The following is a 14,048-nucleotide window of genomic DNA, read 5'->3' on the forward strand; positions in this document are numbered from 1 at the left end:
ATATCTTGGAAAATATCCGGTGGGTGCCAAAGGAAGGAGAAATAATCTATTTATAAAAGCAAACTTTAACTCTACCCATGAAGCGGGGGAATGGGATCTCGGTTAGAGGCCAAAAACGCAGATCCGTTTTTGCCATGAAGGGCGACTAGAGGGTATAGAGATTTGTGGGCTAAAAGCCTGCAAATCTCAAATTATATTGAACTAGAGAAACGAGAACCATCCCACGAATTAGACTCTGGAATTTCCGTACACTTCCCTAAAATAGTATTGTGGCCTTCAGAATGCTTTCCTTCTTCAACTTAAATGAAAACTCAAGCGGTACAGAATGCATATTCTGGGGTTAAGCGAGGTAAGGTTAACTCATATATCTGGAGAACGATGCTACTGTACACGGTGCCGTTTTAGGATTAACAGTACTAGATAACCCTTCAGAAGTCTGAAAATGCAACTATGATATCTCAGCGCCATTAAGTTGATGTTGTTCTGCGCCTATGTTCTCTCTGCGTCGAAGACATTTGCGGTGTCATCAGTGTGTGTGTGCGAGGTGGGGGAGGCGACGTCCCTGAACGCTCAAACCCAAATGATCCATTTTACTCTGCTTCCCGTCTAACCGGAATATGGGAAACGTTTATGTATCGCAGGATCTCCGTTAGTGGATGCACCCGATGCAGCTTAAAGCACATTAGCACAAAAAATTTGATGTCAAATAAGTCCATTAGCGCAGCAATCACACAGAAAATGTTTCGTGGATCCCGCTTCTTTATTGCAGGATGGGCAGGTATCTTCTTTGAGAATGATTTTTCTCCACATATGCCCAGCTAGTTAATGGTGGCCAATTCATTATGGGAAGTTTCTTTGAAAGTTTTGAAAGCAGCATTAGCCAATGCTACTGAGACTTTAATTTGTGGTTCCAGCCCGGATAAAGGGAAAATGAACCCTCTTTTCTAAGACATTTCATGTCCCGCTACACCATAATGATCAGGTCAACCGGTTTCTTCATTCATCATCATCAACGGCGCAACAACCGGTATTCGATCTAGGCCTGCCTTAATAAGGAACTCCAGAGAGCCCGGTTTTGCGCCGAGGTCCATCAATTCGATATCCCTAAAAGCTGTCTAGCGTCCTGACCTACGCCGTCGCTTCATCCCAGACAGGGTCTGCCTCGTCTTCTTTTTCTACCATAAATATTGCCCTTATAGAAATTCCGGGGCTGAATCATCTTCATCTATACGGATTAAGTGACCCACCCAGCACAACCTATTGAGCCGGATTTTATCCACAACCTGACGGTCATGGTATCGCTCATAGATTATGTAGACTACGGAATCGTCCATCTTCATGTAGGGGGCCAAAAATTCTTCGGAGGACTCTTCTCTTGTGTCTTCATTTCCAAATGGTTTTTGAAGTGATCATAGGACTGCTCAAGGCTCTCAATAACACCTCCAATTTTCTGTGCTCTCATATCTACAGAAGCGACGGTAGCACATCTCCTTGTGGGCAGATTTTCATTGCTTTTGATTTTAGGTAGCGATCAACACCCAGTTCAGCACACAGCTATCTATGCATGAGCATCGCATAGATCCATTTAATTCAAGTTTCAACGATACCATGCTCTCTCGCGGTATCACAACATTTTGGAAACATTTGGAACATTTGGAAAGGTACATTCTGTTATATGCTGCTCGCTTGAAATAATCAGACTAGATTCAGAGGAGGAATGATAAGCGAGGCTTGACCTAGCACCCGTCAGTCTCTCATCAACTTTAACAAGTTTGAAGTGCAGATCGTTAGGTCAATTACTTTACTTCTTCTTGGCCCGACAATCTCCCCATGTTCGCGATCATCAGACTAGTTAAAGTGAGAAAAGCAAACAGCTTTTCTCCTCTAGGATTGTATTTGTTACTGCCGCAATGAATATGTTGAGCGCTCGCGTAGCAACTTATTAAGAGATCAAAGCTACTTGATTCTGGATACACTACCAGATCCCTTAGTTCTTGCGTCAGTGTGGGACATTGAGAATTAGAGGGTAGGTACCTGGAGGCAACTTTGGCACAACTAGGTTCCAGGAAACATAATTGTCTCAGAATGGCCTCTAACACTTTTGAGATCAGGACGGGTGCTCTCAGTCTAGAGGATCTTACGTCTGAGAAGATCCTAGCCCTTTTACTGATCCAATGCCACAGATTTAATTAAAACGAACTCATGCTTCTTGTACAAAAAATATATAGGAGCAGTTCTGCATCTTTGCCCACCTTTCTGCCAGTAGATAGAAAGAGGCTTTACCATGTTTCAGGTTAATTTAACTTGCCTTTACGCTTGTTGATATAAGTGAAGTCCAATGTAAGAATAGACGCTAAATAAAGAGTCTGCTGTATCCAGTGTGGGGCGACCGGTGTCACCAGCTTGTTCCTCGGCCGAAAGTTGTGCTTTTTTTCGTCAGATTTCTGTTCGCCTTCTTTCTCAGTATCTTCCGTTACTATCGGCTGGGAGCCTTCTCAGGTTCACCGTGTCTGGCTACATAGATCCATTTCCACATACCGGAATAAGACTGACTGTAAGGCCAAATCAAAGCAGCAGGATCATTCTCAAGACCGTTCACCAGAAACAGCGGTCAAGTCAGGGCCCTATATTGCATCCCCTTTAACCTGACCCTGGAAATAGTTATCTGTGATGAAGATGTAGATTCCAGAAGCTCTATCCAATGCAAGTCCAGCCAACACTGGGCTATGCTGAAGATACTGACATAACAACAACATCAAACATCACTAGTCAACTTGTAAACAGACAATGAAGATAAAAGAATACAACAGTGTGACCATTGATCATTTCTCCTATCTAGAGTCGAAAATCGCTATCGATTACAGCTATGACGACGAAATCCACGCACGGCTGTTGATAGCCAGCAAAGTCTATTTCAACTTATGTTTATGAGCATTACCACGACCTTCTTTTTGTTGATAAAATGCGGCTCCATAAATTCTGGTTGGGGTGTCACCTAATCGGTACTGGTGAGGATTATCCAGCCCAGCCCCAGTTTCTACAGTAAAGAAAAGAGACGAGAGGTGGGAAGGGGAAGCGCGTGTGAACAGCAAAGAGACGGACCAGCGGACAGACAGTGGTTTGATTTTAATAAGCATTTGTGTTAACACAAAATCTTAATTATGCAAACATTCAACAATAAAATATTAAGGAATACAATCGGTGCATTTTGGAATATAATAAATGAGGACCCATCCGAGGACCTAGATATAGAAAACGTTAGTAACATTGTTAAAAAACAAGCCTCGAAAGCACATGCATTGCCATGAAAACACTGGAGTATAAAAGCAGAAATCAGTTCCACGGTTAGGAAACTTAAACAGATGAGATGTTACCCGTAACGAAAGAATAATAGGACCTAAATTGAAAAGAATGGACGATAGCGGCAGAATAAGAAAACATTTGAATTTTTGGATTCAGAATACTACAAATGGAAATATACTTCCCATCACAATTTTGTTGGAAGAGGCCAATTGGATCGCAAAAAACAATTACCAAATTTGTCAACTAAAAATGTTGTATCATAATTCAAGAAGGTTTTGTTTGTTTTTTTTGTGTAAGTATATTTGTGTGTAGAACTATCCCGGCCAGTAACTATTCACTTAAGTGTGATACTGATATTTAATATTTTGGGTTGTACTACACGCAACAGACAATTTTGAGCTACTGTACTTTTATCAGTAATCGTACGATTTTGATTAAACTTGGGGATATTATGCTTCGCACTAGGTTATATTAGTGCAAATTATAGCTGTTGTAACCCTAGGAAAAACTTAAGGAGGATTTCTAGTCAATTTCCCAAAAGCGTAGTAATATACTATTATTAATTTAATTAAAATAGATATCGGTATGGGCAGTATTGCGAGGCCAGGAACCCTATAGAGGCAGCTTCATTATTTTTTTTTAGGTTTTGCGGTCTGGTAGTTCTTGAGAATGGATAAAGTCTTTCATTTGATACCCAACTGACTATATTCGGGGGAAAAACTTTTACACCCCCCAACTCAACGTAGGCAGATATATCTTACTGTATGTATGGGAATTTACAGTTCCCACCATCTTACGAAATTTTGTATCAATCGATAGATCGGTTTCTAAGAAAAAGGACAGAAAAATGAACAGGCGCGTCCCTTCGTGCGGATAAGGGAATGTTTCACGGATGAATATGAATGTTGACTTGTGCGCATTTGGAAGCGTGCGTGCATGGGTATGTTTATGCGCAAGCCGGCTAGGTCACAGGAAAACGCCCAGCCGTGGACAAAAATGGCTCCTGGATGGAATAAACGAATACGAACGAAAAGAAGCTTACAGTGCAGGGGTTCAAAGCCCATTAATGCCTCAAAATGTGCAGAAAAAACAATGGAGGCTGTGGAACAGAAGTTCCACCTAAAAGATTCATTTTGCATTTTGCTTGGGGTGTTAGAATTTATTAAAAATAACCACAATGTATACTAAGCAAGCAAGCATATGAAGGGAGCATCAGGGTTCTATATGACAAATCGCGAGAAAATGCGAAAGAATCAAAGGAGAGCCTTAAAATTACTCTTTCAAAGGTAACGTAGTCAACGCAGGTGACATCCAACCGTATACTGGCGGATGGACAGAGAAAAAGGAGGGTCGGGAAAAGGAAAGAAACATCCAGAAAATCAGCAGGTTTCCAAAAAAAAAAAAAAAGAATCGCCCACTTTGAGCTAGGAGCCTAAAACCTCGGTAGGCGGGCGAAAAGTGCCTAAGACACTAGAGTCACTATGTCCGATCGAAAGCTACACTACGATTGGATTAAAGTTGGGTCAAAAAAAGCCTAAAATGGAAAAGAAGAGAATGAAAATCCGTTCCGAGGCAAGCTTCATCTCAAGCACGCAGCCATACTAAGAAAGGTGAAAGCACACCTAGATCTCAAAGACTTGGGGAGAAATGTGAACGAAAAGAGGTTATACTGGAGCTGAAAAGATTCAAGTGCGGTTGGTCAGTCTAACCGATGCAGACGTTAAGGAGAAACTAGTTACATTATCCGCGAGTGTAATAAGGATGCATGTTGTGCGATGAAAAGGAGGGCCTAGGCGGCAGGTATATTGCGGGAAGGGGCAGGCATCCTGAGTTCAAAAAGGCGTTATGTGCAGTGGAAAAATGAGGTTTATCCAAATCAACCTAAATGCAGGGTCGCTCAAGACCAGCTTTCGCAGGCCACATACGAATCGGCTATAGTAAACGAATCCTATAGAAACCCCAACAGTAATGTATGGTTAGCAGATCCTACAAATAGGGCGGTTTTGTGGAACCAAACTATACAGCATTGAGTAAAAGTAGACCGAGCAGCTTTTTTCACCAGGAGAGCTCAAGCGGTTACGGCCTGAAGACGACGAAAGTGCTGCCAGACATATTTGTATAGTTGTTTGGAACATGCTTGGTGGATGTGATATTTCCCGAAGTATAGAAAAGACAACGGGTAGTGTTGTTGCCTAAACCTCGTAAGCCTCCTGGTGAACCATTCTCTTACAGACCATTATGTCTATTCAACAATATAGGGAAAATATTGGAGCGAACAATCCTCAGCAGATTACTCCCGGCTATGAAGAGTCGGGGAGGCTTATCAGACTGATAATTCGGCTTCCGTACAGTCAGATCAACCGTCGATGCCTTAACACTGGTCACTGTCTTAGCCGAAAATGCGATACAAAGAAGGGGTGGCACTAGCAGGTATTGTGCTCTGATTAACCTTGACGCAAAATGCGTTTAACATGGCCAGTTGGAACCTTATATAGAGGTCTTTGTCGGCGGTTGCTTAACTGCTCTTGTCGATAGCTATTTAACAGGCTCTGATACGACACAGACAATGGAACCAAAGAATGGCCTCCGCTGGTGTTCTACAGGGCTCTGTTCTGAAACTGCTATTATGGAACATCATGTATAATGACGCGCTCAACATTCCACTTGCTCGCGAGGCCGCAAAAGTCTATTACGCCAATAACATAGCCGTGATGCTGCAAGACATCAGGCTGATGTGGAACTAAATTCATCCGAAGCAATCACTACTATAAAGAAGTGCATGAAAGATGCAGGTCTTGTTCTCGCGGAGGATAAAACAGAGGCAGTGCTTATCACGAAACGATGTAAGGAAACCACTGCTCGTATCAGAATGGGGAAGTATATCATCACTTCAAAACCGGCAATTAAATACCTTGGAGTGATGGTAGATACCAGGCTGAATTTCAAGCGGTAATTACAGCATGTTTGTATTAAGGCGTCCAATGTTAACACTGCCGTGGTAATGATGATGCCAAATGTTGGGGGCCGCGATGTACTCGTAGGCTACTTATAGCTAGAGTGATGAGCTCGATACTACTCTACGCAGTGCCAATTTGAACAACTGCATTGCATACCGCATGAGCTCAGTTTATAGAAAAATTGTCTTAAGAGTGTACTGTCGCTTTAGGAGCACCTCAGACAAGGCGGCCTACACAGTAGCTAGAATGATGCTGATCGACGTTTTTTTCAATGAGATGACGTGCATCTATGATGCGCGATTCTTCCTTTGGCCGGCTCGTAGAAAACGCCAAAAGGGAGAAATCGCTAAGCAGGTGGCAACGGTGTGAACGGGCGGAAAAAGGTCGATAAACCCATAGATGGATTTCCAGCATCAAAGTGTGGACCCAGAGAACGCAAGGCGAGAGTTTCTCATGGGATACGGCGGATACCGTAAATAACTCTTAGGTTTAAATTGGACAACTCACCTAAAGGTCCCAACTGCGATGGTATTCCGGAGGGCCAGGCGCATATTTTCTACCATTGTCCTAGATTCATAGAGAAAGGGAAAAGTCTAGAGGAAACATTGGGGGGGGGCAGTAATACCAGAAAATATAATTGAGAAAATGCTTGCATGCCAGAAGAACTCTAATGCAGTTAACGACATGGCGGACTCATACTTTGTGGTGATCCGCGGCGAAGAGAACGAGAGTTAAGGGGTGGTTTTCATAGGTAAAAATGCCACACGCTGGCACATGTGCCATCTTTGCAAGATTTCCAGCACCAAAGGAAAAGAAAGACAGGCAGACATTGAACCGACTTTAATAAGGTTTCGTTTTACAAACAAAACCCCTTTAAAATTTTCGTCTCCCATTGACAAGGAAATTATTAGCGGCTCAAAGAATTAAACTTGGCATAGGTGCTTATATGAATGCATTCTTATATTCAATATAATGATCCAGCATTTCTACATCAGCGATACATGTACTTAAGAGTAAATTATTTTAGCTTCAGCAGATCGTTGGAACGTTTTGGAATGAGTCTCGAAACAATCAACTTTGCGTAATTGCGTCCTTTTTACTCATGGAAGAATCATGCTAAATGCATTGGATGCAATGTAATTTCTTAGATTCCCACCCCAACTTTCGGAATTAAATCGAATTTTTTCTTCCAATCATAAATACCAGCGAATAGGGCTGTGATGGGGTTATTATCTCCATTAGGTTTATTTACTCTTTCTGCTTTGTATATTCAGCAGAATTCCGTTTATCCATACTTGTCGATATTTACTGTTGACAATATAATAAGATTCCGGTTATATAATACCTATGACCTGGTATTTACCTAAAAATGGAAAGTATTACATAATCGAATAGCACAAAATAGAAAAAGGGGGCGGACAACTGCTTAACGTAAAGTTCCAGTTACAATGAATTACTTCAAGTGGTTCATCTCGTCCAGTGTAACAGATTACCTCCCGTAGATACTTTTGCAAACCCTGCGATGAATTTTGTATACATTTCCCTGCATCGGTTTTTCGTAGTTACTTGACAAAACTTACTTTAATTATGCAATGAATGTTTCAGCAGAGAAGTTTGCAACGCTATCCCACTGCGAGCCTGGGAAGGGAAGGCACATTTTATTCACGATGGTAATGGCGATACCTTTTAATTCCAGAAGAGATTTTTTGGCAGCCTTAAGAATATGAATTAATAATCCGTTTGGGATTGTGAAATTGAACAATCTCCCTCAATAGCCAACATTCTGTTAATGCACATCAGGGAATTCCACCCCCAGAAACGACACAATCCCATGAATCATAAAAACTTCGGGCTTTCATAAATTGCAGCACGAATTTAACTTGACCCAGCCAGGATTCACATAAAGTAGGCAGCACCTCGTCATCGCTTTCACTCTAAAATTTTACGTTGGAGCCTGAAATCGCTTTCACTTGGCCATGCAGCGACATCAATGCTACACATCCCCTAGCGGAGCTTGCTTTATCCTCCACTCTTAGTCTGCCTAGCTTTCAATCTAAAAATTATTATAATATTGGTTATCCTGAACTATGAATCCCAAGCAAATATCGGCGAAAGCCTGGGAATCAGGAGTCCAGAACTAAATTGCAATAATTAACTTACAAAATATGAAACCGAATTGGATAAGGCACCCCGTACACATGATGGCCTGTAATTTCCCCATCTTCGACAGAATATTGTCTCAAAGGACCAAATGTGAGTCAAGGAGTAAGGAGAGAGAGTTCCGCGGAGCGTCATTTATCCGCTTTCTTCTATGGAATTCTCCTCTCAATAGTAGTTCAAGGACACGTCGTCATCATGATTTTTTCGAACCCGTTTTCGCGCGCTCTCTCTCGTCCTGTTTTTCCATTCCCCTTCACGTCTGAGACAACCGACAGCTTTGTTTCAATATTTTGCCTGACACCTTCGACCCTTATGTAAAACTTTCGTAGTAGAATAAGAAAAAGAAATGAGTCTTTCAAAGACATTTTCGAGATGTGAATCAGTAGGAATTGCTGCCATAAATATCAAATAGCATTTTTCCCCCAGGAATATCGCAGGTTCCGACCTTCCAGTGAGAAATAGTATCATAGATTTAGAAGTGAGTTTGAATTCGTGCAAATTTGATTGGCCTTCACGGTAGACAATTTTATATAATGTTGCATATTACCGTCGGATTCAAACCGTCTATTGTAAGATCTTTTCTAAGTTTCCAGTTTATTAAGAGCAGACGAAGTTACAACTTAGACTCCGGTTGACACTGACGTCACTGAATCACTAGGTACACTAGGACCAGGGCACCTAATTGCCTGACACATATTTATTCAGAACACTTAGCCACTTTAACAACAGTATATTTTCTCAGATACTTCCTCGCGGATTTGACAATCTTCATTACTGTCACCAAACAAACACACTAGCGCTCAAAAGAAACAGGACACAATACTGAACACAGCACTTCACACTGAGCGCGCGATACAACTTCCCGGTACGAAACGTTTCAAATCCGCATCTCGACTGAACGTGGCTGGGAAAATTCTGAACTTTCTGTGAAAATACCCCACCGTTAGAACGAAAGGAAATTCTCATGGAAGGGGCAGTTGCGCGTAGATTCTGGAGAAAATACCTGCGTAGACAGCATCCCTCTGAATCTTGACCACGATACTACAACAACGCAAAAACCACTATACTACTTGTGGAGTCGTAATCATTCAAGCTAGAATATGTATAACACGCAACTGGACAAGAACGAGAGACTACTATATCCAGGACCGATTTCCACTCTTGTTGGGGACTTAGATATTTGCCCGAACGCCCCCACGTTTCCACCGATTATACTTTAATCAATTTCTTCAAAAGACTTGACACGCTGTCTAGACAGGCAACGCTCCTCAAGTTAACCAACCACCACCTTGGATTGCCATTTTTAGGGGTGCTATGACCTACAAAAAGTGGCTTGACTTGGGCTCGACAACGTCTAGACGATAGTCATCGAATCAATGCTTAATTTAAATTAGAAAGACATCAACTCGGAAATTTGAATGGGAGAGTTTCAGATTACGCTGAAGATACATTATGCTGGCGCCACTATATGTGAGTCCTTACGTGTCGACGAGTACTACGTTTGGTTATGTACTACACTCTTGGGAGGGTACCCCACCTCATGGTAAGCTGGCTACATTGAAGATGCCTGTTCGGAGAAATATCAATCAAAAATTGCGGAGAAAAATAAATCTGAGAGGAAATTACAAGGAGACACTTGCACATAAGTTTCACAAATGTTATTCAAAGATAATCGAGTTTATGGAAACTGAATGTACATAAATATTGTGGAATTTGAAGGTTTGCACGATTTTGGGATGGAATATGTTTACAGGGTGTATTCGAGTGTGCAAGTGATGTCATAAGAAACATGTAAGATATAGTTACAAACATTCGAAAATTTTTAAAATATGCCTTGCTGATAATGGCTTGGATCACGTGATTTCATCGTTATGTAGGTTATGGAATCATACATCCTCATGTAGGGAACCAAAAATTCTTCAGAACATTCTCCTCTCGAACGCGGCCATGAGTTTGTACTTTTTCTTGCTAACAATGCTCAATGTTCTCACAGTTGTAGTCTCCCATCTTTACTGTTTTTGGTTTGATCAGTGCAATTCGATGTTGCTGGTTCTTTGAGCTTTGATGCTGACGTTGCCACCATTATAGGGCATCCCCTTGTCTTAGACCGCTCTTTCTGGTGAAAAGTCTCGAGAGTGATCCCGCTGCTTTTATCTGGCCTCCCACATTAGTTAGGGTCAGCCTAGTCAGTATTATCTATATGGTTGGGATACCGAATTCTCTCATGGCCGCGTACAGTTTTACCCTGGCGATGTTGTCATAGGCGGCTTTAAAGTCGATGGAAAGATGGTGGAACTGATGGTCATATTCCAACAGTTTTTCCATCGCTTGCCGCAGGGCGAAAATCTTATCTGTTGCTGATTTGGCAGAAGTGAAGCCTCTTTGGTATGAGCTTTGGTATGTTTTGGGCGTATGGGGCTATCCGATCTAGCAAGATAGTGGAGAATATCTTATAGATGGTATTCAGCAACGTGATACTTCTATAATTGCTGCACTGTGTGATATCTCCCTTTTTATGTATGAGATAGATAATGCCTCGTTGCCAATCGTCAGGCATTGATTCGCTGTCCCATACCTTGAGCATTAGTTGATGAACCGCTTGTTGTAGTTGGTCGCCTCCACATTTAAATAATTCGGCTGTAATTCCATCAGCTCCTGGGGACTTATAGTTTTTAAGCCGATGAATTTCACGGACTGTTTCCTCCATGCTTGGTGGTGGCAGTATTTGGCCGTTGCCTTCAGTTTGCGGAACCTCCAACTCGCCAATATTTCGAATGTTGAGCAGTTCATTAAAATACTGAACCCCCCAAAATACTTAACCCCAGGCTTCCTTCTCCAGCTGTGAGGTCGCTTCTCCGTTGGACAGAGTTGATAAGTCCCGGCGCGTCCCCCACGTTTTTTGAGAATGAATTATTCGGTATGCAGGATTCTTCGGTTCTATTGCTATATTCGAGTGCGGGTGGCTTACAACGACAGTGATCGCCACCTCCTGGCTTTGGAGACGAACATTTTGCGCTGGAGAAGTGGCATAACCTGCTATGAGCACGTCCAAAATGAGGACATCCGCAGTCAATACCGTGTTGCCCTCACTGAAGTGGAACTGAATATCCACGAAGAGCTCTGTCCGCGATATGGGCACAACCACCATGAAACTCCCACAAGGGAGCCAGCCACGCGGATGAGATGAGAAGCCTAGTAGTTCACAAGACCACCGAATGTGATGCAATATAATGTTGCAAATCATTGCCATTTCGGCAGCTTTCGTCTTCCTTACCAACGCAATAGCTGAATTCCTCGTGTCATAAAGGGATAATAAGCTAAAATTACCTCGAAACTCATTAAGGAACACCTTTTGAATCAGCGTGGAGCAGTGTGAGCTATCGCCCCACCTGCTCTTCATCGATTTCGAGAAAGCTTTCAACAGCGCGAACCGGAAGTGTATCTGGTATGTTTTACGCCAGAGGGTATTCCAAAAAAATAATAGCTATTATCATCTACTATATGGGAGTAGCCCGTAGTGAAGAACTTCGTCGGCATATGGGCTAGATATCCATGGACGTGATAAAAAAATTTAAATGGGTCACACATTAGAGAAAAGCGACAACTCCATTACGAGTTATGCCGTGCAATGGAACCCACTATCTTAGGATAGGCAATGAATGGATCGAACGAGAACTATGTGCGCAGAACTGTGAAGAAGGAGTACAGGATCCTCTGAAAACCATGGAGGAAGTTGAAGTATATTGAAAGGAACCGACATAGCGCGTAGGTACTTGTTGTTATTTAACGTATTACCGATCGTAGCATACTGTCGAGAATGCTGATCTAACTAAAAATCTCAGCAAAATCAGGACCCGTCGTGAAAGCCATGATAATCTAGTCGGCAAACCTGAAACTGGATGCCTCAGGTATGAAAGGTTTTGTGTACCACTTAAATAAATACATTTGAGTGGACATTTATCAAATTTGTACGTAATGCACGTAATGAATATGCCTATATTCTTATTCATTTTCTTTAGTCTTTGTCGGTCGCCCCGTTTTGCTCATTCAAGGGCATGTTTTGAATGCAACCGAGAGGTTTTCAAATCACCATCCAGCGTATCAAACCACCGTTGCTTCAGCCGGTTTTTAGGCCGCTTACTATCGACTTTGATGTTCACACCAACCTTGGTAAGTGAATTCTCGTTAGCCCGACTTACATTGCCATATCATCGCAAACGCGTTTCTCTTAATTTTTCCACGAAGGGTATAAGCACTAATGCGTGAAGCAAGAGAAGAGTTCATGTGACACATGGTCAAACGCTTTCTCCAGATCCAATGTAGCGTAAAGAGGCCGATATTCCGGACGGAGTTTCTTCATGAGTAACCGCGCAGTGTGTATTACGTCAGTAGTCCCGCAGTTGTTGGCAAATCCGGCTTGATTCACGGTCATTTCAACGATTTCGCGAATACTGTTGTCAGGAATGCGTGCAAAAAACTTGATGTTACGGGACAGAAGCCGATTTGAACGGTAATTTGAACAATCTGCTAGACTACTTTCTGTGATACTTTCTTACCAGTCAGATGGGGTTCTACCTTCCTCAATAACTCCGTTGAAGAATTCGCTGACCCACAGCGTTAGGTCACAGCTCTTCGCTTTCCAGAGCTCAGATGCAATGCGTCAGGTCCTGTTTCATTGGTTTTATTTTTTCTTCAACCTCAGTCCCGCAGACAACTCAAATCGCTTTACATATCGGCAATGCTTGTAGAAGTGAGGGATGAACTAACTCTTCCTTTGAAATATGATCGAAATATTCTCACCATCTATCCATCGCTGCTCGTCGGTCAGTAAGCAAAGTACCATTCTTGTCACTCACACAGCAGGTGTGTTCGATACCCTGTGTGCGTTCGTGTCGGCTTTTGACTAGTCAATACAGATCTCTCTCGCTATGCGAGTGTCCAGTTTCTCGCAAAGATATATCCTGCCCTGGCCAAAAAAAACTGTCTGGAGAAGAAAATGTACATGGGAATATGGGTTCCAATATATAAAACTATGATTTGACCCGTTGTAAGTAACAGCAGCGAGAGGTGGACTAAGCCGAAGAACAAACAAGTCGGAATACCGGAAGCTCGCGAGTGTAAAGGTTTTGTGTTCATCTTATGTAAGAAATTTTAACGCACATTTTTCTATCCGTATATAGTTACAAACCCAACATATTCCTTCATATTTTTCCAAACTACGAGCCATACGTACATATTACAGCCGTAGATATTACGCTCACCCTAAACAAACAAACTGCCTATTTCCGAATACTGTACACATATGTGCACGTATATAAATTGATCGTACCCATATTTCCGATTTACTTCGTATATCTATCTGAATAGTCACGACCCGCAAAGTTCATTAGCACGCATATACTATATACCTACATACACAATTGATATTCATATACAAATGACTAAAAAACTAAAACAAAATAATTCTCTGCGACCCCATTCATAAGAACTCATTTGGTTGTGGTATTGACGAATTGATATGTGATGATGACGTCATGCAGATTGAAAAGTGCACGAAATTCACAAAAAATGGTAAAGTTTTACCCCCTATAACTTTATTAATAATAGTTGGATTTTCTTCAAACTTGA

The 14,048-nt window shown here is 41.9% G+C and overlaps 1 protein-coding gene across 1 annotated transcript in view; it reads right to left on the reverse strand.

The window, feature by feature from the left end:
- LOC119649946 overlaps positions 1-9,299 on the reverse strand; it is a 542,569-nt gene extending 533,270 nt beyond the window's left edge. Inside the window, exon 1 of the mRNA XM_038052366.1 lies at positions 8,968-9,299. The gene's annotated coding sequence lies outside the window, so the exon portion shown is untranslated. The remainder of the gene's footprint in view (positions 1-8,967) is intronic.
- Between the last annotated feature and the right edge of the window lie 4,749 nt (positions 9,300-14,048).

Source organism: Hermetia illucens, chromosome 2 (assembly GCF_905115235.1).
Source record: "Hermetia illucens chromosome 2, iHerIll2.2.curated.20191125, whole genome shotgun sequence".
In the NCBI taxonomy this organism is placed as follows: domain Eukaryota; kingdom Metazoa; phylum Arthropoda; class Insecta; order Diptera; family Stratiomyidae; genus Hermetia; species Hermetia illucens.